Source organism: Bombina bombina, chromosome 2 (assembly GCF_027579735.1).
Source record: "Bombina bombina isolate aBomBom1 chromosome 2, aBomBom1.pri, whole genome shotgun sequence".
NCBI lineage: Eukaryota > Metazoa > Chordata > Amphibia > Anura > Bombinatoridae > Bombina > Bombina bombina.
In genome coordinates this window covers 571,200,818-571,225,048 of record NC_069500.1, presented here as the reverse complement: position 1 = coordinate 571,225,048, position 24,231 = coordinate 571,200,818, and positions in this window count along the sequence as shown.

Sequence of the window (24,231 nt, the reverse complement as noted above, 5' to 3'; positions counted from 1 at the left end):
GGACAGATACCTGGGAAGTTTCTTGTTTAGATGAGAAGCCATCAGATCTATTTCTGGAAGTCCCCACATTTGAACAATCTGAAGAAAAACCTCTGGGTGAAGAGACCATTCGCCCGGATGTAACGTTTGGCGACTGAGATAATCCGCTTCCCAATTGTCTATACCTGGGATATGAACCGCAGAAATTAGACAGGAGCTGGATTCCGCCCATACCAGTATTCGAGATACTTCTTTCATAGCCAAAGGACTGTGAGTCCCTCCTTGATGATTGTTATATGCCACAGTTGTCACATTGTCTGTCTGAAAACAAATGAACGATTCTCTCTTTAGAAGAGGCCATGACTGAAGAGCTCTGAAAATTGCACGGAGTTCCAAAATATTGATTGGTAATCTCACCTCCTGAGATTCCCAAACCCCTTGTGCTGTCAGAGACCCCCAAACAGCTCCCCAACCTGTCAGACTTGCATCTGTTGAAATCACAGTCCAGGTCGGAAGAACAAAAGAAGCCCCCTGAACTAAACGATGGTGATCTGTCCACCACGTCAGAGAGTGTCGTACAATCGGTTTTAAAGATATCAATTGAGATATCTTTGTGTAATCCCTGTACCACTGGTTCAGCATACAAAGCTGAAGAGGTCGCATGTGAAAACGAGCAAAGGGGATCGCGTCCGATGCAGCAGTCATAAGACCTAGAATTTCCATGCATAAGGCTACTGAAGGGAATGATTGAGACTGAAAATTTCGACAAGCTGAAATCAATTTTAGACGTCTCTTGTCTGTCAGAGACAGAGTCATGGACACTGAATCTATCTGGAAACCTAAAAAGGTTACCCTTGTCTGAGGAATCAATGAACTTTTCGGTAAATTGATCCTCCAACCATGATCTCGAAGAAACAATACAAGTCGATTCGTATGAGATTCTGCTAAATGTGAAGACTGAGCAAGTACCAAGATATCGTCCAAATAAGGAAATACCACAATACCCTGTTCTCTGATTACAGACAGAAGGGCACCGAGAACCTTTGTAAAAATCCTTGGAGCTGTTGCTAGGCCAAACGGCAGAGCCACAAACTGGTAATGCTTGTCTAGGAAAGAGAATCTCAGAAACTGATAGTGATCTGGATGAATCGGAATATGCAGATATGCATCCTGTAAATCTATTGTGGACATATAATGCCCTTGCTGAACAAAAGGCAGGATAGTCCTTATAGTTACCATTTTGAATGTTGGTATCCTTACATAACGATTCAATATTTTTAAATCCAGAACTGGTCTGAAGGAATTCTCCTTCTTTGGTACAATGAAGAGATTTGAGTAAAACCCCAGCCCCTGTTCCAGAACTGGAACTGGCATAATTACTCCAGCCAACTCTAGATCTGAAACACATTTCAGAAATGCTTGAGCCTTCGCTGGATTTACTGGGACACGGGAAAGAAAAAATCTTCTTGCAGGAGGCCTTATCTTGAAGCCAATTCTGTACCCTTCTGAAACAATGTTCTGAATCCAAAGATTGTGAATTGAATTGATCCAAATTTCTTTGAAAAATCGTAATCTGCCCCCTACCAGCTGGGCTGGAACGAGGGCCGCACCTTCATGTGGACTTGGGAGCTGGCTTTGGTTTTCTAAAAGGCTTGGATTTATTCCAGACTGGAGATGGTTTCCAAACTGATACCGCTCCTGTGGGTGAAGGATCAGGCTTTTGTTCCTTATTGTGACAAAAGGAACGAAAACGATTATTAGACCTAAATTTACCTTTCGATTTTTTATCCTGTGGTAAAAAAGTTCCTTTCCCTCCAGTAACAGTTGAGATAATAGAATCCAACTGTGAACCAAATAATTTATTACCCTGGAAAGAAAGGGAAAGCAAAGTTGACTTAGAAGACATATCAGCATTCCAAGTTTTAAGCCATAAAGCTCTTCTAGCTAAAATAGCTAGAGACATATTCCTGACATCAACCCTAATGATATCAAAGATGGCATCACAAATAAAATTATTAGCATGTTGAAGAAGATTAACAATGCTATGAGAATTATGATCTGTTACTTGTTGCGCTAAAGCTTCTAACCAAAAAGTTGAAGCTGCAGCAACATCCGCTAAAGATATAGCAGGTCTAAGAAGATTACCTGAACATAAGTAAGCTTTTCTTAGAAAGGATTCAATTTTTCTATCTAAAGGATCCTTAAAGGAAGTACTATCTGCCGTAGGAATAGTAGTACGTTTAGCAAGAGTAGAGATAGCCCCATCAACCTTAGGGATTTTTTCCCAAAACTCTAATCTGTCAGATGGCACAGGATATAATTGCTTAAAACGTTTAGAAGGAGTAAATGAATTACCCAAATTATTCCATTCCCTGGAAATTACTTCAGAAATAGCATCAGGGACAGGAAAAACTTCTGGAATAACTACAGGAGATTTAAAAACCTTATTTAAACGTTTAGATTTAGTATCAAGAGGACCAGAATCCTCTATTTCTAATGCAATTAAGACTTCTTTAAGTAAAGAACGAATAAATTCCATTTTGAACAAATATGAAGATTTATCAGCATCAACCTCTGAAACAGAATCCTCTGAACCAGAGGAATCATTATCAGAATCAGAATGATGATGTTCATTTAAAAATTCATCTGAAAAATGAGAAGTTTTAAAAGACCTTTTACGTTTACTAGAAGGAGGAATAACAGACATAGCCTTCTTAATGGATTTAGAAACAAAATCTCTTATGTTAACAGGAACACTCTGAGTATTAGATGTTGATGGAACAACAACAGGTAATGTAACATTACTAAAGGGAATATTATCTGCATTAACAAGTTTGTCATGACATTCATTACAAACAACAGCTGGAGGAACAGATACCATAAGTTTACAGCAAATACACTTAACTTTGGTAGATCCAGCATCAGGCAGCGATTTTCCAGAAGTATCTTCTGATTCAGGGTCAATCTGGGACATCTTGCAATATGTAATAGAAAAAACAACATATAAAGCAAAATTGATCAAATTCCTTAAATGACAGTTTCAGGAATGGAAAAAAAATGCCAGTGAACAAGCTTCTAGCAACCAGAAGCAATAAACAATGAGACTTAAATAATGTGGAGACAATAGTGACGCCCATATTTTTTAGCGCCAAAAAAATGACGCCACATCCGGTAACGCCGACACTTTTGGCGCAAAAACCATCAAAAATGACGCAACTTCCGGTGACACGTATGACGCCGGAAACAAAGAAAAAAAAATTTTGCGCCAAAAAAGTCTGCGCCAAGAATGACGCAATAAAATGAAGCATTTTCAGCCCCCGCGAGCCTAACAGCCCACAGGGAAAAAAGTCAAATTTTTAGGTAAGAAAAAATTGATTTATTCATATGCATTATCCCAAAAATGAAACTGACTGTCTGAAATAAGGAACGTTGAACATCCTGAATCAAGGGAAATAAATGTTTAAACACATATATTTAGAACTTTATATAAAAGTGCCCAACCATAGCTTAGAGTGTCACAAAAAACATAATTTATGTAAGAACTTACCTGATAAATTCATTTCTTTCATATTAGCAAGAGTCCATGAGCTAGTGACGTATGGGATATACATTCCTACCAGGAGGGGCAAAGTTTCCCAAACCTCAAAATGCCTATAAATACACCCCTCACCACACCCACAAATCAGTTTAACGCATAGCCAAGAAGTGGGGTGATAAGAAAAAAGTGCGAAAGCATAAAAAATAAGGAATTGGAATAATTGCGCTTTATACAAAAAAAATCATAACCACCACAAAAAGGGTGGGCCTCATGGACTCTTGCTAATATGAAAGAAATGAATTTATCAGGTAAGTTCTTACATAAATTATGTTTTCTTTCATGTAATTAGCAAGAGTCCATGAGCTAGTGACGTATGGGATAATGACTACCCAAGACGTGGATCTTCCACGCAAGAGTCACTAGAGAGGGAGGGATAAAATAAAGACAGCCAATTCCGCTGAAAAAAATCCACACCCAAAATAAAGTTTAAATCTTATAATGAAAAAAACTGAAATTATAAGCAGAAGAATCAAACTGAAACAGCTGCCTGAAGTACTTTTCTACCAAAAACTGCTTCAGAAGAAGAAAACACATCAAAATGGTAGAATTTAGTAAAAGTATGCAAAGAAGACCAAGTTGCTGCTTTGAAAATCTGATCAACCGAAGCTTCATTCCTAAACGCCCAGGAAGTAGAAACTGACCTAGTAGAATGAGCTGTAATCCTTTGAGGCGGAGTTTTACCCGACTCGACATAAGCATGATGAATTAAAGATTTCAACCAAGATGCCAAAGAAATGGCACAGGCCTTCTGACCTTTCCTAGAACCGGAAAAGATAACAAATAGACTAGAAGTCTTTCGGAAATTCTTAGTAGCTTCAACATAATATTTCAAAGCTCTAACTACATCCAAAGAATGCAATGATCTCTCCTTAGAATTCTTAGGATTAGGACATAATGAAGGAACCACAATTTCTCTACTAATGTTGTTAGAATTCACAACCTTAGGTAAAAATTTAAAAGAAGTTCGCAACACCGCCTTATCCTGATGAAAAATCAGAAAAGGAGACTCACAAGAAAGAGCAGATAATTCAGAAACTCTTCTAGCAGAAGAGATGGCCAAAAGAAACAAAACTTTCCAAGAAAGTAATTTAATGACCAATGAATGCATAGGTTCAAACGGAGGAGCTTGAAGAGCCCCCAGAACCAAATTCAAACTCCAAGGAGGAGAAATTGACTTAATGACCGGTTTTATACGAACCAAAGCTTGTACAAAACAGTGAATATCAGGAAGATTAGCAATCTTTCTGTGAAAAAGAACAGAAAGAGCAGAGATTTGTCCTTTCAAGGTACTTGCAGACAAACCTTTATCCAAACCATCCTGAAGAAACTGTAAAATTCTCGGAATTCTAAAAGAATGCCAGGAAAAATGATGAGAAAGACACCAAGAAATGTAAGTCTTCCAGACTCGATAATATATCTTCCTAGATACAGATTTACGAGCCTGTAACATAGTATTAATCACAGAGTCAGAGAAACCTCTTTGACTAAGAATCAAGCGTTCAATCTCCATACCTTTAAATTTAAGGATTTGAGATCCTGATGGAAAAAAGGACCTTGCGACAGAAGGTCTGGTCTTAACGGAAGAGTCCATGGTTGGCAAGAGGCCATCCGGACAAGATCCGCATACCAAAACCTGTGAGGCCATGCTGGAGCCACCAGCAGAACAAACGAGCATTCCTTCAGAATCTTGGAGATTACTCTTGGAAGAAGAACTAGAGGCGGAAAGATATAGGCAGGATGATACTTCCAAGGAAGTGATAATGTATCCACTGCTTCCGCTTGAGGATCCCTGGATCTGGACAGATACCTGGGAAGTTTCTTGTTTAGATGAGAAGCCATCAGATCTATTTCTGGAAGTCCCCACATTTGAACAATCTGAAGAAATACCTCTGGGTGAAGAGACCATTCGCCCGGATGTAACGTTTGGCGACTGAGATAATCCGCTTCCCAATTGTCTATACCTGGGATATGAACCGCAGAAACTAGACAGGAGCTGGATTCCGCCCATACCAGTATTCGAGATACTTCTTTCATAGCCAGAGGACTGTGAGTTCCTCCTTGATGATTGATGTATGCCACAGTTGTGACATTGTCTGTCTGAAAACAAATGAACGATTCTCTCTTTAGAAGAGGCCATGACTGAAGAGCTCTGAAAATTGCACGGAGTTCCAAAATATTGATTGGTAATCTCACCTCCTGAGATTCCCAAACCCCTTGTGCTGTCAGAGACCCCCAAACAGCTCCCCAACCTGTCAGACTTGCATCTGTTGAAATTACAGTCCAGGTCGGAAGAACAAAAGAAGCCCCCTGAACTAAACGATGGTGATCTGTCCACCACGTCAGAGAGTGTCGTACAATCGGTTTTAAAGATATTAATTGAGATATCTTTGTGTAATCCCTGCACCACTGGTTCAGCATACAGAGCTGAAGAGGTCGCATGTGAAAACGAGCAAAGGGGATCGCGTCCGATGCAGCAGTCATAAGACCTAGAATTTCCATGCATAAGGCTACCGAAAGGAATGATTGTGATTGAAGGTTTCGACAAGCTGAGATCAATTTTAGACGTCTCTTGTCTGTCAGAGACAGAGTCATGGACGCTGAATCTATCTGGAAACCTAAAAAGGTTACCCTTGTCTGAGGAATCAATGAACTTTTCGGTAAATTGATCCTCCAACCATGATCTTGAAGAAACAACACAAGTCGATTCGTATGAGATTCTGCTAAATGTGAAGACTGAGCAAGTACCAAGATATCGTCCAAATAAGGAAATACCACAATACCCTGTTCTCTGATTACAGACAGAAGGGCACCGAGAACCTTTGTAAAAATTCTTGGAGCTGTTGCTAGGCCAAACGGCAGAGCCACAAACTGGTAATAGGAAAGAGAATCTCAGAAACTGATAGTGATCTGGATGAATCGGAATATACAGATATGCATCCTGTAAATCTATTGTGGACATATAATGCCCTTGCTGAACAAAAGGCAGGATAGTCCTTATAGTTACCATTTTGAATGTTGGTATCCTTACATAACGATTCAATATTTTTAGATCCAGAACTGGTCTGAAGGAATTCTCCTTCTTTGGTACAATGAAGAGATTTGAATAAAACCCCAGCCCCTGTTCCAGAACTGGAACTGGCATAATTACTCCAGCCAACTCTAGATCTGAAACACATTTCAGAAATGCTTGAGCCTTCGCTCGATTTACTGGGACACGAGAAAGAAAAAATCTTCTTTGCAGGAGGCCTTATCTTGAAGCCAATTCTGTACCCTTCTGAAACAATGTTTTGAATCCAAAGATTGTGAATTGAATTGATCCAAATTTCTTTGAAAAATCGTAATCTGCCCCCTACCAGCTGGGCTGGAATGAGGGCCGCACCTTCATGTGGACTTGGGAGCTGGCTTTGGTTTTCTAAAAGGCTTGGATTTATTCCAGACTGGAGATGGTTTCCAAACTGATACCGCTCCTGTGGGTGAAGGATCAGGCTTTTGTTCCTTATTGTGACGAAAGGAACGAAAACGATTATTAGACCTAAATTTACCTTTAGATTTTTTATCCTGTGGTAAAAAAGTTCCTTTCCCTCCAGTAACAGTTGAGATAATAGAATCCAACTGAGAACCAAATAATTGATTACCCTGGAAAGAAAGGGAAAGCAAAGTTGACTCAGAAGATATATCAGCATTCCAAGTTTTAAGCCATAAAGCTCTTCTAGCTAAAATAGCTAGAGACATATACCTGACATCAACTCTAATGATATCAAAGATGGCATCACAAATAAAGTTATTAGCATGTTGAAGAAGATTAACAATGCTATGAGAATTATGATCTGTTACTTGTTGCGCTAAAGCTTCTAACCAAAAAGTTGAAGCTGCAGCAACATCCGCTAAAGATATAGCAGGTCTAAGAAGATTACCTGAACATAAGTAAGCTTTTCTTAGAAAGGATTCAATCTTCCTATCTAAAGGATCCTTAAAGGAAGTACTATCTGCCGTAGGAATAGTAGTACGTTTAGCAAGAGTAGAGACAGCCCCATCAACCTTAGGGATTTTGTCCCAAAATTCTAATCCGTCAGATGGCACAGGATATAATTGCTTAAAACGTTTAGAAGGAGTAAATGAATTACCCAAATTATTCCATTCCCTGGAAATAACTTCAGAAATAGCATCAGGGACAGGAAAAACTTCTGGAATAACTACAGGAGATTTAAAAACCTTATTTAAACGTTTAGATTTAGTATCAAGAGGACCAGAATCCTCTATTTCTAATGCAATTAAGACTTCTTTAAGTAAAGAACGAATAAATTCCATTTTGAATAAATATGACAATTTATCAGCATCAACCTCTGAGACAGAATCCTCTGAACCAGAGGAACCATTATCAGAATCAGAATGATGATGTTCATTTAAAAATTCATCTGAAAAATGAGAAGTTTTAAAAGACCTTTTACGTTTACTAGAAGGAGGAATAACAGACATAGCCTTCTTAATTGATTTAGAAACAAAATCTCTTATGTTAACAGGAACACTCTGAGTATTAGATGTTGACGGAACAGCAACAGGTAATGTAACATTACTAAAGGAAATATTATCTGCATTAACAAGTTTGTCATGACATTCATTACAAACAACAGCTGGAGGAACAGATACCACAAGTTTACAGCAGATACACTTAACTTTGGTAGATCCAGCACCAGGCAGCGTTTTTCCAGAAGTATCTTTTGACTCAGTGTCAATCTGGGACATCTTGCAATATGTAATAGAAAAAACAACATATAAAGCAAAATTGATCAAATTCCTTAAATGACAGTTTCAGGAATGGGAAAAAATGCCAGTGAACAAGCTTCTAGCAACCAGAAGCAATAAATAATGAGACTTAAATAATGTGGAGACAATAGTGACGCCCATATTTTTTAGCGCCAAAAAAGACGCCCACATTATTTGGCGCCTAAATGCTTTTGGCGCCAAAAATGACACCACAGCCGGAACGCCGACACTTTTGGCGCAAAAAAACGTCAAAAATGACGCAACTTCCGGCGACACGTATGACGCCGGCACAGAAAAAAAAATTTACGCCAAAAAAGTCCGCGCCAAGAATGACGCAATAAAATGAAGCATTTTCAGCCCCCGAGAGCCTAACAGCCCACAGGGAAAAAAGTCAAATTTTAAGGTAAGAAAAAAATTGATTTATTCATATGCATTATCCCAAATATGAAACTGACTGTCTGAAATAAGGAACGTTGAACATCCTGAGTCAAGGCAAATAAATGTTTGAATACATATATTTAGAACTTTATATAAAAGTGCCCAACATTGCTTAGAGTGTCACAGAAAATAAGACTTACTTACCCCAGGACACTCATCTACATGTAGTAGAAAGCCAAACCAGTACTGAAACGAGAATCAGTAGAGGTAATGGTATATATAAGAGTATATCGTCGATCTGAAAAGGGAGGTAAGAGATGAATCTCTACGACCGATAACAGAGAACCTATGAAATAGACCCCGTAGAAGGAGATCATTGAATTCAAATAGGCAATACTCTCCTCACATCCCTCTGACATTCACTGCACGCTGAGAGGAAAACCGGGCTCCAACCTGCTGCGGAGCACATATCAACGTAGAATCTAGCACAAACTTACTTCACCACCTCCATAGGAGGCAAAGTTTGTAAAACTGATTTGTGGGTGTGGTGAGGGGTGTATTTATAGGCATTTTGCGGTTTGGGAAACTTTGCCCCTCCTGGTAGGAATGTATATCCCATACGTCACTAGCTCATGGACTCTTGCTAATTACATGAAAGAAATAAGACATACTTACCCCAGGACACTCATCTACATGTAGTAGAAAGCCAAACCAGTACTGAAACAAGAATCAGTAGAGGTAATGGTATATATAAGAGTATATCGTCGATCTGAAAAGGGAGGTAAGAGATGAATCTCTACGACCGATAACAGAGAACCTATGAAATAGACCCCGTAGAAGGAGATCATTGAATTCAAATAGGCAATACTCTCTTCACATCCCTCTGACATTCACTGCACGCTGAGAGGAAAACCGGGCTCCAACCTGCTGTGGAGCGCATATCAACGTAGAATCTAGCACAAACTTACTTCACCACCTCCATAGGAGGCAAAGTTTGTAAAACTGATTTGTGGGTGTGGTGAGGGGTGTATTTATAGGCATTTTGAGGTTTGGGAAACTTTGCCCCTCCTGGTAGGAATGTATATCCCATACGTCACTAGCTCATGGACTCTTGCTAATTACATGAAAGAAAAAGGCAGTAATTCAAACAAAATTTTTACAACGTATGTAATAGGTTAGCAGAGCATTGCACCCACTTGCAAATGGATGATTAACCCCTTAATGCAAAAAACGGATCAAAAAAACAAAATAAACGTTTTTTAAACAGTCACAACTGCCACAGCTCAGCTGTGGCCCTACCTTCCTCAATAAACGACTTTTGAAGCCTTTAGAGCCCTTCAGAGATGTCCTATAGCATGCAGGGGACTGCTGAGGGAAGCTGAATGTCTCTGTCTGTAATTTTAACTGCGCAAAAAAGCACTAAAATAGGCCCCTCCCACTCATACTACAACAGTGGAAAGCCTCAGGAAACTGTTTCTAGGCCAAAATCAAGCCAGCCATGTGGAAAAAACTAGGCCCCAATAAGTTTTATCACCAAAGCATATATAAAAACGATTAAACATGCCAGCAAACGTTTTATATTGCCATATTATCAGAGTATATATCTCTGGTAGTAAGCCTGATACAAGTCGCTATTAAATCACTGTTTTTAGGCTTAACTTACATTAATCAGGTACCAGCAGCATTTTCTAGTCCCTAGAAAAACTTAAAACTGTACATACCTCAATAGCAGGATAACCTGCACGCCATTCTCCCTCTGAAGTTACCTCACTCCTCAGACATATGTGAGAACAGCAGTGGATCTTAGTTACAAGCTGCTAAGATCATAGAAAATGCAGGCAGATTCTTCTTCTAAATACTGCCTGAGATAAAATAGTACAACTCCGGTACTATTTGAAAATAACAAACTTTTGATTGAAGAAAAAACTAACTATATTTTACCACTCTCCTCTTACTACCTCCATCTTTGTTGAGAGTTGCAAGAGAATGACTGGATATGGCAGTTAGGGGAGGAGCTATATAGCAGCTCTGCTGTGGGTGTCCTCTTGCAACTTCCTGTTGGGAAGGAGAATATCCCACAAGTAATGGATGATCCGTGGACTGGATACACCTTACAAGAGAAATTATCTATTTCCTTATATGGCAGTTTCAAAAATGGGAAAAAAATGCAAGCAGCATAGCCCTCTGACATAGAAAAAGGCAAGAGGCATATAGGAATGGGGTTTTAAATAATGAAATTATTTGGCGCCAAGTATGACGCACAATGCAAACTGAATTTTTTTTGGCGCTAACAATATCCGGAACTGGCACACTCGCGTCATTGAAGACACAACCTTGTGCAAGGAACTCGGCGTCAACTAAGACGCCGGAAATTACAAATTGGCATCATCGGACGTAACTTTGCGCCAAATATGACGCAATAAACTTTGGCATTTTGCGCCCTCGCGAGCCTAATTTTGCCTGTGAAATTTAATGAAAAAGCAGTCAAAATTAAAAAAAGTCTAAACCCCAGGTAAGAAAAATATTTTCCTAAATATGCTTTTTCCCAAATATGAAACTGATAGTCTGCAAAAGGAAATATACATAAACCTGACTCATGGCAAATATAAGTGCAATACATATATTTAATGCATAAAGTTCCAAACCATAGCTGAGAGTGTCTTAAGTAATGAAAACATACTTACCGAAAGACTCCCATCCATATATAGCAGATAGCCAAACCAGTAATGAAACAGTTATCAGTAGAGGTAATGAAATATGAGAGTATATCGTCGATATGAATAAGGGGGGTAGGAGATGAATCTCTACGACCAATAACAGAGAACCTATGAAATAGATCTCCCGTGAGGAAAACCATTGCATTCAATAGGTGATACTGCCTTCACATCCCTGACACTCACTGTACTCTGAGAGGAATCAGGCTTCAAAATGCTGAGAAGCGCATATCAACGTAGAAATCTTAGCACAAATTTACTTCACCACCTCCATAGGAGGCAAAGTTTGTAAAAACTGAATTGTGGGTGTGGTGAGGGGTGTATTTATAGGCATTTTGAGGTTTGGGAAACTTTGCCCCTCCTGGTAGGATTGTATATCCCATACGTCACTAGCTCATGGACTCTTGCCAATTACATGAAAGAAAAATCATTAATGCATTTTGGTAAACAAAAAACATAATTTATGTAAGAACTTACCTGATAAATTAATTTCTTTCATATTGGCAAGAGTCCATGAGCTAGTGACGTATGGGATATACATTCCTACAAGGAGGGGCAAAGTTTCCCAAACCTCAAAATGCCTATAAATACACCCCCCACAACACCCACAATTCAGTTTAACGAATAGCCAAGAAGTGGGGTGATAAGAAAGGAGCGAAAGCATCAACAAGGAATTGGAATAATTGTGCTTTATACAAAAAAATCATAACCACCATAAAAAGGGTGGGCCTCATGGACTCTTGCCAATATGAAAGAAATTAATTTATCAGGTAAGTTCTTACATAAATTATGTTTTCTTTCATGTAATTGGCAAGAGTCCATGAGCTAGTGACGTATGGGATAGCAAATACCCAAGATGTGGAACTCCACGCAAGAGTCACTAGAGAGGGAGGGATAAAAATAAAGACAGCCAATTCCGCTGAAAAAAAGAATCCACAACCCAAATCAAAAAGTTTTATTCTTATAATGAAAAAAACTGAAATTATAAGCAGAAGAATCAAACTGAAACAGCTGCCTGAAGAACTTTTCTACCAAAAACTGCTTTTGAAGAAGAGAAAACATCAAAATGGTAGAATTTAGTAAAAGTATGCAAAGAAGACCAAGTTGCTGCTTTGCAAATCTGATCAACAGAAGCTTCATTCTTAAAAGTCCAGGAAGTAGAAACTGACCTAGTAGAATGAGCCGTAATCCTCTGAGGCGGGGATTTACCCGACTCCACATAAGCATGATGAATCAAAAGTTTTAACCAAGAAGCCAAAGAAATAGCAGAAGCTTTCTGACCTTTCTTAGGACCAGAAAAGATAACAAATAGACTAGAAGTCTTTCTGAAATCTTTAGTAGCTTCAACATAATATTTAAAAGCTCTTACCACATCCAAAGAATGCAAAGATCTTTCCAAAGAATTCTTAGGGTTAGGACACAACGAAGGGACAACAATTTCCCTACTAATGTTGTTGGAATTCACAATCTTAGGTAAAAATTTAAATGAAGTCCGCAAAACCGCCTTATCCTGATGAAAAATCAGAAAAGGAGATTCACAAGAAAGAGCAGATAATTCAGAAACTCTTCTAGCAGAAGAGATAGCCAAAAGAAACAATACTTTCCAAGAAAGTAACTTAATATCCAGAGAATGCATAGGCTCAAACGGAGGAGCCTGTAAAGCTCTCAAAACCAAATTAAGACTCCAAGGAGGAGAGATTGACTTAATGACAGGCTTGATACGAACCAAAGCCTGAACAAAACAACGAATGTCAGGAAGATTAGGAATTTTTCTGTGAAACAGAACAGAAAGAGCAGAGATTTGTTCTTTCAAGGAACTTGCGGACAAACCCTTATCCAAACCATTCTGAAGAAACTGTAAAATTCTAGGAATTCTAAAAGAATGCCAAGAGAACTTATGAGAGGAACACCATGAAATGTAAGTCTTCCAAATTCAGTAATAAACCTTTCTAGACACAGATTTTCGAACCTGCAACATTGTATTGATCACCGAGTCAGAGAAACCTCTATGACTAAGCACTAAGCGTTCAATCTCCATACCTTCAAATTTAATGATTTGAGATCCTGATGGAAAAACGGACCTTGAGATAGAAGGTCTGACCTTAACGGAAGTGGCCAAGGTTGGCAACTGGACATCCGAACAAGATCCGCATACCAAAACCTGTGTGGCCATGCTGGAGCCACCAGCAGAACAAATGAATGTTCCATTATGATTTTGGAAATCACTCTTGGAAGAAGAACTAGAGGCGGAAAGATATAAGCAGGTTGATAATTCCAAGGAAGTGACAACGCATCCACTGCTTCCGCCTGAGGATCCCTGGATCTGGACAGATACCTGGGAAGTTTCCTGTTTAGATGAGAAGCCATCAGATCTATTTCTGGAAGCCCCCATATCTGAATTATCTGAAGAAACACCTCTGGGTGAAGAGACCATTCTCCCGGATGTAAAGTCTGGCGACTGAGATAATCCGCTTCCCAATTGTCTATACCTGGGATATGAACCGCAGAGATTAGACAGGAGCTGGATTCCGCCCATGCAAGTATCCGAGATACTTCTTTCAAAGCCTGAGGACTGTGAGTCCCACATTGTCTGTCTGAAAACAAATAAACAATTCTCTCTTCAGAAGAGGCCAGAACTGAAGAGCTCTGAAAATCGCACGGAGTTCCAAAATATTGATTGGTAATCTCGCCTTTTGAGATTTCCAAACCCCCTGCGCTGTCAGAGATCCCCAGACAGCTCCCCAACCTGAAAGACTTGCATCTGTTGAAATCACAGTCCAGGTTGGACGAACAAAAGAGGCCCCTTGAACTAAACGGTGGTAATTTAACCACCAAGTCAGAGATAGACGAGTATTGGGATTTAAGGATATCAATTGTCATATCTTTGTATAATCCCTGCACCAAAGGTTCAGCATACAAAGCTGAAGAGGTCTCATGTGAAAACGAGCAAAAGGGATCGCGTCCGAAGCTGAAGTCATGAGACCTAAAACTTCCATGCACATAGCTACTGAAGGGAATGACCGAGACTGAAGGTTCCGACAAGCTGAAACCAATTTTAGACGTCTTTTGTCTGTTAGAGACAAAGTCATGGATACTGAATCTATTTGGAATCCCAAAAAGGTTACCCTTGTCTGAGGTATCAAGGAACTTTTTGGTAAATTGATCCTCCAACCATGTTTTTGAAGAAACAACACAAGTTGATTCGTGTGAGATTCTGCATGTAAATCTGAATGTAAAGACTGAGCAAGTACCAAGATATCATCCAAATAAGGAAACACCGCAATACCCCGCTCTCCGATTACAGAGAGAAGGGCACCGAGAACCTTTGAGAAGATCCTTGGAGCTGTTGCTAGGCCAAAAGGAAGAGCAACAAACTGGTAATGCTTGTCTAGAAAAGAGAATCTCAGGAACTGATAGTGATCTGGATGAATTGGAATATGAAGATATGTATCCTGTAAGTCTATTGTGGACATATAATGCCCTTGCTGAACAAAAGGCAGAATAGTCCTTATAGTCACCATTTTGAATGTTGGTATCCTTACATAACGATTCAAAATTTTTAGATCCAGAACTGGTCTGAAAGAATTCTCTTTCTTTGGTACAATGAACAGATTTGAATAAAACCCCAGACCCCGTTCCAGATATGGAATTGGCACAATTACCCCAGATGACTCCAGGTCTGAAACACATTTCTGAGCCTTTCCTGGGTTTATTGGAATGCGTGAGAAAAACATAATTTATGTAACAACTTACCTGATAAATTCATTTCTTTCATATTAGCAAGAGTCCATGAGCTAGTGACGTATGGGATATACATTCCTACCAGGAGGGGCAAAGTTTCCCAAACCTCAAAATGCCTATAAATACACCCCTCACCACACCCACAATTCAGTTTAACGAATAGCCAAGAAGTGGGGTGATAAAAAAGTGCGAAAGCATATAAAATAAGGAATTGGAATAATTGTGCTTTATACAAAATCATAACCACCACAAAAAAAGGGCGGGCCTCATGGACTCTTGCTAATATGAAAGAAATTAATTTATCAGGTAAGTTCTTACATAAATTATGTTTTCTTTCATGTAATTAGCAAGAGTCCATGAGCTAGTGACGTATGGGATAATGACTACCCAAGATGTGGATCTTTCCACACAAGAGTCACTAGAGAGGGAGGGATAAAATAAAGACAGCCAATTCCTGCTGAAAATAATCCACACCCAAAATAAAGTTTAACGAAAAACATAAGCAGAAGATTCAAACTGAAACCGCTGCCTGAAGTACTTTTCTACCAAAAACTGCTTCAGAAGAAGAAAATACATCAAAATGGTAGAATTTAGTAAAAGTATGCAAAGAGGACCAAGTTGCTGCTTTGCAGATCTGGTCAACCGAAGCTTCATTCCTAAACGCCCAGGAAGTAGAAACTGACCCAGTAGAATGAGCTGTAATTCTCTGAGGCGGAGTTTTACCCGACTCAACATAGGCAAGATGAATTAAAGATTTCAACCAAGATGCCAAAGAAATGGCAGAAGCTTTCTGGCCTTTTCTAGAACCGGAAAAGATAACAAATAGACTAGAAGTCTTACGAAAAGATTTCGTAGCTTCAACATAATATTTCTCCTTAGAATTCTTAGGATTAGGACATAATGAAGGAACCACAATTTCTCTACTAATGTTGTTGGAATCCACAACTTTAGGTAAAAATTCAAAAGAAGTTCGCAACACCGCCTTATCCTGATGAAAAATCAGAAAAGGAGACTCACAAGAAAGAGCAGATAATTCAGAAACTCTTCTGGCAGAAGAGATGGCCAAAAGGAACAAAACTTTCCAAGAAAGTAATTTAATGTCTAATGAATGCATAGGTTCAAACGGAGGAGCTTGAAGAGCTCCCAGAACCAAATTCAAACTCTAAGGAGGAGAAATTGACTTAATGACAGGTTTTATACGAACCAAAGCTTGTACAAAACAATGAATATCAGGAAGAATAGCAATCTTTCTGTGAAAAAGAACAGAAAGAGCAGAGATTTGTCCTTTCAAAGAACTTGCAGACAAACCCTTATCTAAACCATCCTGAAGAAACTGTAAAATTCTCGGTATTCTAAAAGAATGCCAGGAAAAATGATGAGAAAGACACCAAGAAATATAAGTCTTCCAGACTCTATAATATATCTCTCGAGATACAGATTTACGAGCCTGTAACATAGTATTAATCACAGAGTCAGAGAAACCTCTTTGACCAAGAATCAAGCGTTCAATCTCCATACCTTTAAATTTAAGGATTTCAGATCCTGATGGAAAAAAGGACCTTGTGACAGAAGGTCTGGTCTTAACGGAAGAGTCCACGGTTGGCAAGAGGCCATCCGGACAAGATCCGCATACCAAAACCTGTGAGGCCATGCCAGAGCTACCAGCAGAACAAACAAGCATTCCTTCAGAATCTTGGAGATTACTCTTGGAAGAAGAACTAGAGGCGGAAAGATATAGGCAGGATGATACTTCCAAGGAAGTGATAATGCATCCACTGCCTCCGCCTGAGGATCCCGGGATCTGGACAGATACCTGGGAAGTTTCTTGTTTAGATGGGACGCCATCAGATCTATTTCTGGAAGTTCCCACATTTGAACAATCTGAAGAAATACCTCTGGATGAAGAGACCATTCGCCCGGATGCAACGTTTGGCGACTGAGATAATCCGCTTCCCAATTGTCTACACCTGGGATATGAACCGCAGAGATTAGACAGGAGCTGGATTCCGCCCAAACCAAAATTCGAGATACTTCTTTCATAGCCAGAGGACTGTGAGTCCCTCCTTGATGATTGATGTATGCCACAGTTGTGACATTGTCTGTCTGAAAACAAATGAACGATTCTCTCTTCAGAAGAGGCCAAAACTGAAGAGCTCTGAAAATTGCACGGAGTTCCAAAATATTGATCGGTAATCTCACCTCCTGAGATTCCCAAACTCCTTGTGCCGTCAGAGATCCCCACACAGCTCCCCAACCTGTGAGACTTGCATCTGTTGAAATTACAGTCCAAGTCGGAAGCACAAAAGAAGCCCCCTGAATTAAACGATGGTGATCTGTCCACCATGTTAGAGAGTGTCGAACAATCGGTTTTAAAGATATTAATTGAGATATCTTCGTGTAATCCTTGCACCATTGCTTCAGCATACAGAGCTGAAGAGGTCGCATGTGAAAACGAGCAAAGGGGATCGCGTCCGATGCAGCAGTCATAAGACCTAGAATTTCCATGCATAAGGCTACCGAAGGGAATGATTGTGACTGAAGGTTTCGACAAGCTGCAATCAACTTTAGACGTCTCTTGTCTGTTAAAGACAGAGTCATGGACACTGAATCCATCTGGAAACCCAGAAAAGTTACCCTTGTCTGAGGAATCAAAGAACTTTTTGGTAAATTGATCCTCCAACCATGATCTTGAAGAAACAACACAAGTCGATTCGTATGAGATTCTGCTAAATGTAAAGACTGAGCAAGTACCAAGATATCGTCCAAATAAGGAAATACCACAATACCCTGTTCTCTGATTACAGACAACAGGGCACCGAGAACCTTTGTAAAAATTCTTGGAGCTGTAGCTAGGCCAAACGGCAGAGCCACAAATTGGTAATGCTTGTCCAGAAACGAGAATCTCAGGAACTGATAATGATCTGGATGAATCGGAATATGCAGATATGCATCCTGTAAATCTATTGTGGACATATAATTCCCTTGCTGAACAAAAGGTAAGATAGTCCTTACAGTTACCATCTTGAACGTTGGTATCCTTACATAACGATTCAATATTTTTAGATCCAGAACTGGTCTGAAAGAATTCTCCTTCTTTGGTACAATGAAGAGATTTGAATAAAACCCCATCCCCTGTTCCGGAACTGGAACTGGCATAATTACTCCAGTCAACTCTAGATCTGAAACACATTTCAGAAATGCTTGAGCTTTTACTGGATTTACTGGGACACGGGAAAGAAAAAAATCTCTTTGCAGGAGGTCTCAACTTGAAACCAAATCTGTACCCTTCTGAAACAATGCTCTGAATCCAAAGATTGTGAACAGAATTGATCCAAATTTCCTTGAAAAAAACGTAACCTGCCCCCTACCAGCTGAGCTGGAATGAGGGCCGCACCTTCATGTGGACTTAGAAGCAGGCTTTGCCTTTCTAGCTGGCTTGGATTTATTCCAGACTGGAGATGGTCTCCAAACTGAAACCGCTCCTGAGGATGAAGGATCAGGCTTTTGTTCTTTGTTGAAACGAAAGGAACGAAAACGATTATTAGCCCTGTTTTTACCTTTAGATTTTTTATCCTGTGGTAAAAAAGTTCCTTTCCCACCAGTAACAGTTGAAATAATGGAATCCAACTGAGAACCAAATAATTTGTTACCCTGGAAAGAAATGGAAAGTAAAGTTGATTTAGAAGCCATATCAGCATTCCAAGTTTTAAGCCATAAAGCTCTTCTAGCTAAAATAGCTAGAGACATAAACCTGACATCAACTCTGATAATATCAAAAATGGCATCACAGATAAAATTATTAGCATGCTGAAGGAGAATAATAATATCATGAGAATCACGATGTGTTACTTGTTGCGCTAAAGTTTCCAACCAAAAAGTTGAAGCTGCAGCAACATCAGCCAAAGATATAGCAGGTCTAAGAAGATTACCTGAACACAGATAAGCTTTTCTTAGAAAGGATTCAATTTTCCTATCTAGAGGATCCTTAAACGAAGTACCATCTGACGTAGGAATAGAAGTACGTTTAGCAAGGGTAGAAATAGCCCCATCAACTTTAGGGATCTTGTCCCAAAATTCTAATCTGTCAGACGGCACAGGATATAATTGCTTAAAACGTTTAGAAGGAGTAAATGAATTACCCAAATTATCCCATTCTTTGGAAATTACTGCAGAAATAGCATTAGGAACAGGAAAAACTTCTGGAATAACCACAGGAGCTTTAAATACCTTATCTAAACGTTTAGAATTAGTATCAAGAGGACCAGAATCCTCTATTTCTAAAGCAATTAGTACTTCTTTAAGTAAAGAACGAATAAATTCCATTTTAAATAAATATGAAGATTTATCAGCATCAACCTCTGAGACAGAATCCTCTGAACCAGAGGAATCATCAGAATCAGAATGATGATGTTCATTTAAAAATTCATCTGTAGGGAGAGAAGTTTTAAAAGATTTTTTACGTTTACTAGAAGGAGAAATAACAGACATAGCCTTCTTTATGGATTCAGAAACAAAATCTCTTATATTATCAGGAACATTCTGCACCTTAGATGTTGAAGGAACTGCAACAGGCAATGGTACTTTACTAAAGGAAATATTATCTGCTTTAACAAGTTTGTCATGACAATCAATACAAACAACAGCTGGAGGAATAGCTACCAAAAGTTTACAGCAGATACACTTAGCTTTGGTAGATTCAGCACTTGACAGCGATTTTCCTGTAGTATCTTCTGACTCAGATGCAACGTGAGACATCTTGCAATATGTAAGAGAAAAAACAACATATAAAGCAAAATTGATCAAATTCCTTAAATGACAGTTTCAGGAATGGGAAAAAATGCCAAAGAACAAGCTTCTAGCAACCAGAAGCAATAAAAAATGAGACTTAAATAATGTGGAGACAAAAGCGACGCCCATATTTTTTCGCGCCAAATAAGACGCCCACATTATTTGGCGCCTAAATGCTTTTTGGCGCCAAAAATGACGCCACATCCGGAACGCCGACATTTTTGGCGCAAAATAACGTCAAAAAATGACGCAACTTCCGGCGACACGTATGACGCCGGAAACGGAAATAGAATTTTTGCGCCAAAAAAGTCCGCGCCAAGAATGACGCAATAAAATGAAGCATTTTCAGCCCCCGCGAGCCTAACAGCCCACAGGGAAAAAGTCAAATTTTAAGGTAAGAAAAATGTTAAATTAAAATGCATTATCCCAAATATGAAACTGACTGTCTGAAAATAAGGAAAGTTGAACATTCTGAGTCAAGGCAAATAAATGTTTGAATACATATATTTAGAACTTTATAAACAAAGTGCCCAACCATAGCTTGGAGTGTCACAGAAAATAAGACTTACTTACCCCAGGACACTCATCTACATATAGCAGATAGCCAAACCAGTACTGAAACGAGAATCAGCAGAGGTAATGGTATATATAAGAGTATATCGTCGATCTGAAAAGGGAGGTAAGAGATGAATCTCTACGACCGATAACAGAGAACCTATGAAATAGACCCTGTAGAAGGAGATCACTGCATTCAAATAGGCAATACTCTCCTCACATCCCTCTGACATTCACTGCACGCTGAGAGGAAAACCGGGCTCCAACTTGCTGCGGAGCGCATATCAACGTAGAATCTAGCACAAACTTACTTCACCACCTCCATCGGAGGCAAAGTTTGTAAAACTGAATTGTGGGTGTGGTGAGGGGTGTATTTATAGGCATTTTGAGGTTTGGGAAACTTTGCCCCTCCTGGTAGGAATGTATATCCCATACGTCACTAGCTCATGGACTCTTGCTAATTACATGAAAGAAAAGAAGCTTCTCACAGGCGGTCTTACCTTGAAACCTATTCTGTACCCTTGAGAAACAATGTTCTGAATCCAATGATTTTGAATTGAACTGATCCAAACATCTTTGAAAAATCGTAATCTGCCCCCACCAGCTGTGCTGGAATGAGAGCCGAACCTTTATGCGGACTTTGGGGCTGGTTTTGATTTTCTAAAAGGCTTGGATTTATTCCAGACTGGAGAAGGCTTCCAATTGGAAACCGTTCCTTTAGGGGAAGGGTCAGGCTTCTGTTCCTTATTCTGACGAAATTAACGCAAACGGTTAGCAGCCCTAAATTTACCCTTAGATTTTTAATCCTGAGGCAAAAAAGCTCCCTTCCCCCCAGTGACAGTTGAAATAATAGAATCCAACTGAGAACCAAATAATTTATTACCTTGGAAAGAAAGAGATAGCAATGTTGACTTAGAAGTCATATCAGCATTCCAAGATTTAAGCCATAAAGCTCTTCTAGCTAAAATAGTTAAAGACATATACCTGACATCAATTCTAATGACATCAAAAATGGCATCACAAATGAAATTATTAGCATGTTGAAGAAGCTTAACAATGCTATACACATTATGATCTGGTACTTGTTGCGCTAAAGCCTCCAACCAAAAAGTTGAAGCTGCAGCAACATCAGCCAAAGAAATAGCAGGCCTAAGAAGATTACCTGAACATAAATAAGCCTTCCTTAGAAAAGATTCAAGCTTCCTATCTAAAGGATCTTTAAAAGAAGTACTATCTGTCGTAGGAATAGTAGTACGTTTAGCAAGAGTAGAGATAGCCCCATCAACTTTGTGGATTTTTTCCCAAAACTCCAATCTATCAGCCGGCAAAGGGTACAGTCTCTTAAACCTTAAAGAAGGAGTAAATGAAGTACCCAAACTATTCCATTCCCTAGAAATTACATCTGAAATAGAATCAGGAACTGGAAAAACCTCTGGAATAACCACATGAGGTTTAAAAACTGAATTTAAACGTTTACTGGTTTTAATATCAAGAGGACTAGACTCCTCCATATCTAATGCACCTCTTTTAGTAAAGAATGAATAAACTCCATATTAAATAAATATGAAGATTTGTCACTGTCAATATCTGAGGTAGAATCTTCTGAACCACATAGATCCTCATCAGAGATAGATAAATCAGAATGTTGGCGGTCATTTAAAAATTCATCTGATTTATGAGAAGTTTTAAAAGACCTTTTACGTTTATTAGAAGGTGGTATAACAGACAGAGCCTTCCGAATAGAATTAGAAACAAATTCTCTTACATTAACAGGAATATCTTGAACATTAGATGTTGAAGGAACAACAACAGGTAATGGACTACTACTAATGGAAATATTATCAGCTTTTGAAAGTTTATCATGACAACTAACACAAACTACAGACGGAGGAACAGTTACCACAAGTTTACAACAAATGCACTTAGCTTTGGTAGAACCGACATCAGGCAGCAGCTTTCCAGAAGTAAATTCTGATACAGGGTCAGATTGCGACATCTTGCAATATGTAATAGAAAAAACAACATATAAAGCAAAATTATCAAATTCCTTAAATGACAGTTTAAGGAATGGGAAAAAATGCAAACAGAACAAGCCTCTAGGAACCAGAAGCAAAAAGAAACTGAGACTTAAATAATGTCAAAAAAAAACAAAAAACTGACAGTCTGAATGAAGGAAATATACTGATTAACTTGAATCATGGCAAATATAAGTATAAAACATATATTTAGAACTTTACATATAAAGTGCCAAACCATAGCTGAGAGTGTCATAAATAAAATAAGACATACTTACCAAAAGACACTCATCTACATATAGTAGATAGCCAAACCAGTACTGAAACGAGAATCAGTAGAGGTAATTGTATATAATAGTATATTGTCGATCTGAAAAGGGAGGTAGGAGAAGAGATCTCTACAACCGATAACAGAGAACCTATGAAATAGATCCCCGATAGGATGACTATAGCATTCAATAGGCAATACTCCCTTCACATCCCTCTGTCATTCACTGCACTCTGAGAGGAAAACCGGGCTTCAGCATGCTGCGAAGCGCATATCAACGTAGAAATCTAGCACAAACTTACTTCACCACCTCCATAGAAGGCAAAGTTTGAAAAACTGAATTGTGGGTGTGGTGGGGGGTGTATTTATATGCATTTTGAGTTTTGGGAAACTTTGCCCCTCCTGGTAGGAATGTATATCCCATACGTCACTAGCTAATGGACTCTTGCCAATTATATGAAAGAAATATCAAAATTAGCATGATGCTTACATGTGCAAGCAATGCATTCATTGTGTCAAGTCTGCAATGCCCTATTAACTGTCAATGTGCATTGTGCACCCACAAAACAGCAGCCCCAAGTACGCCTAACCAATTGTGTTTAAGAAAAAAATAATAATAGCTAAGCTAATAAAATATAAGTCAATTTAATTGCAAATATTGCTTAAAATAACTTGGCATGCCATGCTCTATTGCTCTTGATTCAGAACACAAAATAAATTAATTAAAAGTAGAAAAAAGTGTTTTTTTACTTTTATGTCCCTCCCAGTCCATTACTGTTTCTGACAGTGTTGTTGACATCAATGAACAAACACAACACAGTCAGAAACAGTAATGGACTGGGAGGGACATCAAAGTAAAAAGAACACTTTTTCTGCATTTCATTAATTTATTTTGTCTTTCCAAAAAGTAGAACGTGTCTCCCTCCCACCAACACCACCATATTCTAAAAATATTTTATGTTCATTGTTCAACCAACAGCAAATACTGCCTGACAGTGCCTGTGTGTCGTCTACTCAAGTTCACCAAAGTCAGCCAACAGCTGTGGTTCCACATTGCATCTTGTTTCTTCTTCTACAACAGCAAGGTCATCCACATATCCTGCAGCCTGTTTCTTCTTCTACAACAGCAAGGTCATCCACAAATCATGCAGCCTGTTTCTTCTTCTACAACAGTAAGGTCATCCACAAATCATGCAGCCTGTTTCTTCTTCTACAACAGCAATGTCATCCACATCCTAGTGCAGCCTGTTTCTTCTTCTACAACAGCAAAGTCATCCTGCAGGTGCACTGCAACTCTGAAAGTCTGTGTCTTCTACAACAGCAAGGTCAACCATTCAGCCAGTGTCTTCTACAACAGCAAGGTCAGTCATCCAAAGCCTGTGTCTTCTACAACAGCAAGGTCAACCATTCAGCCAGTGTCTTCTACAACAG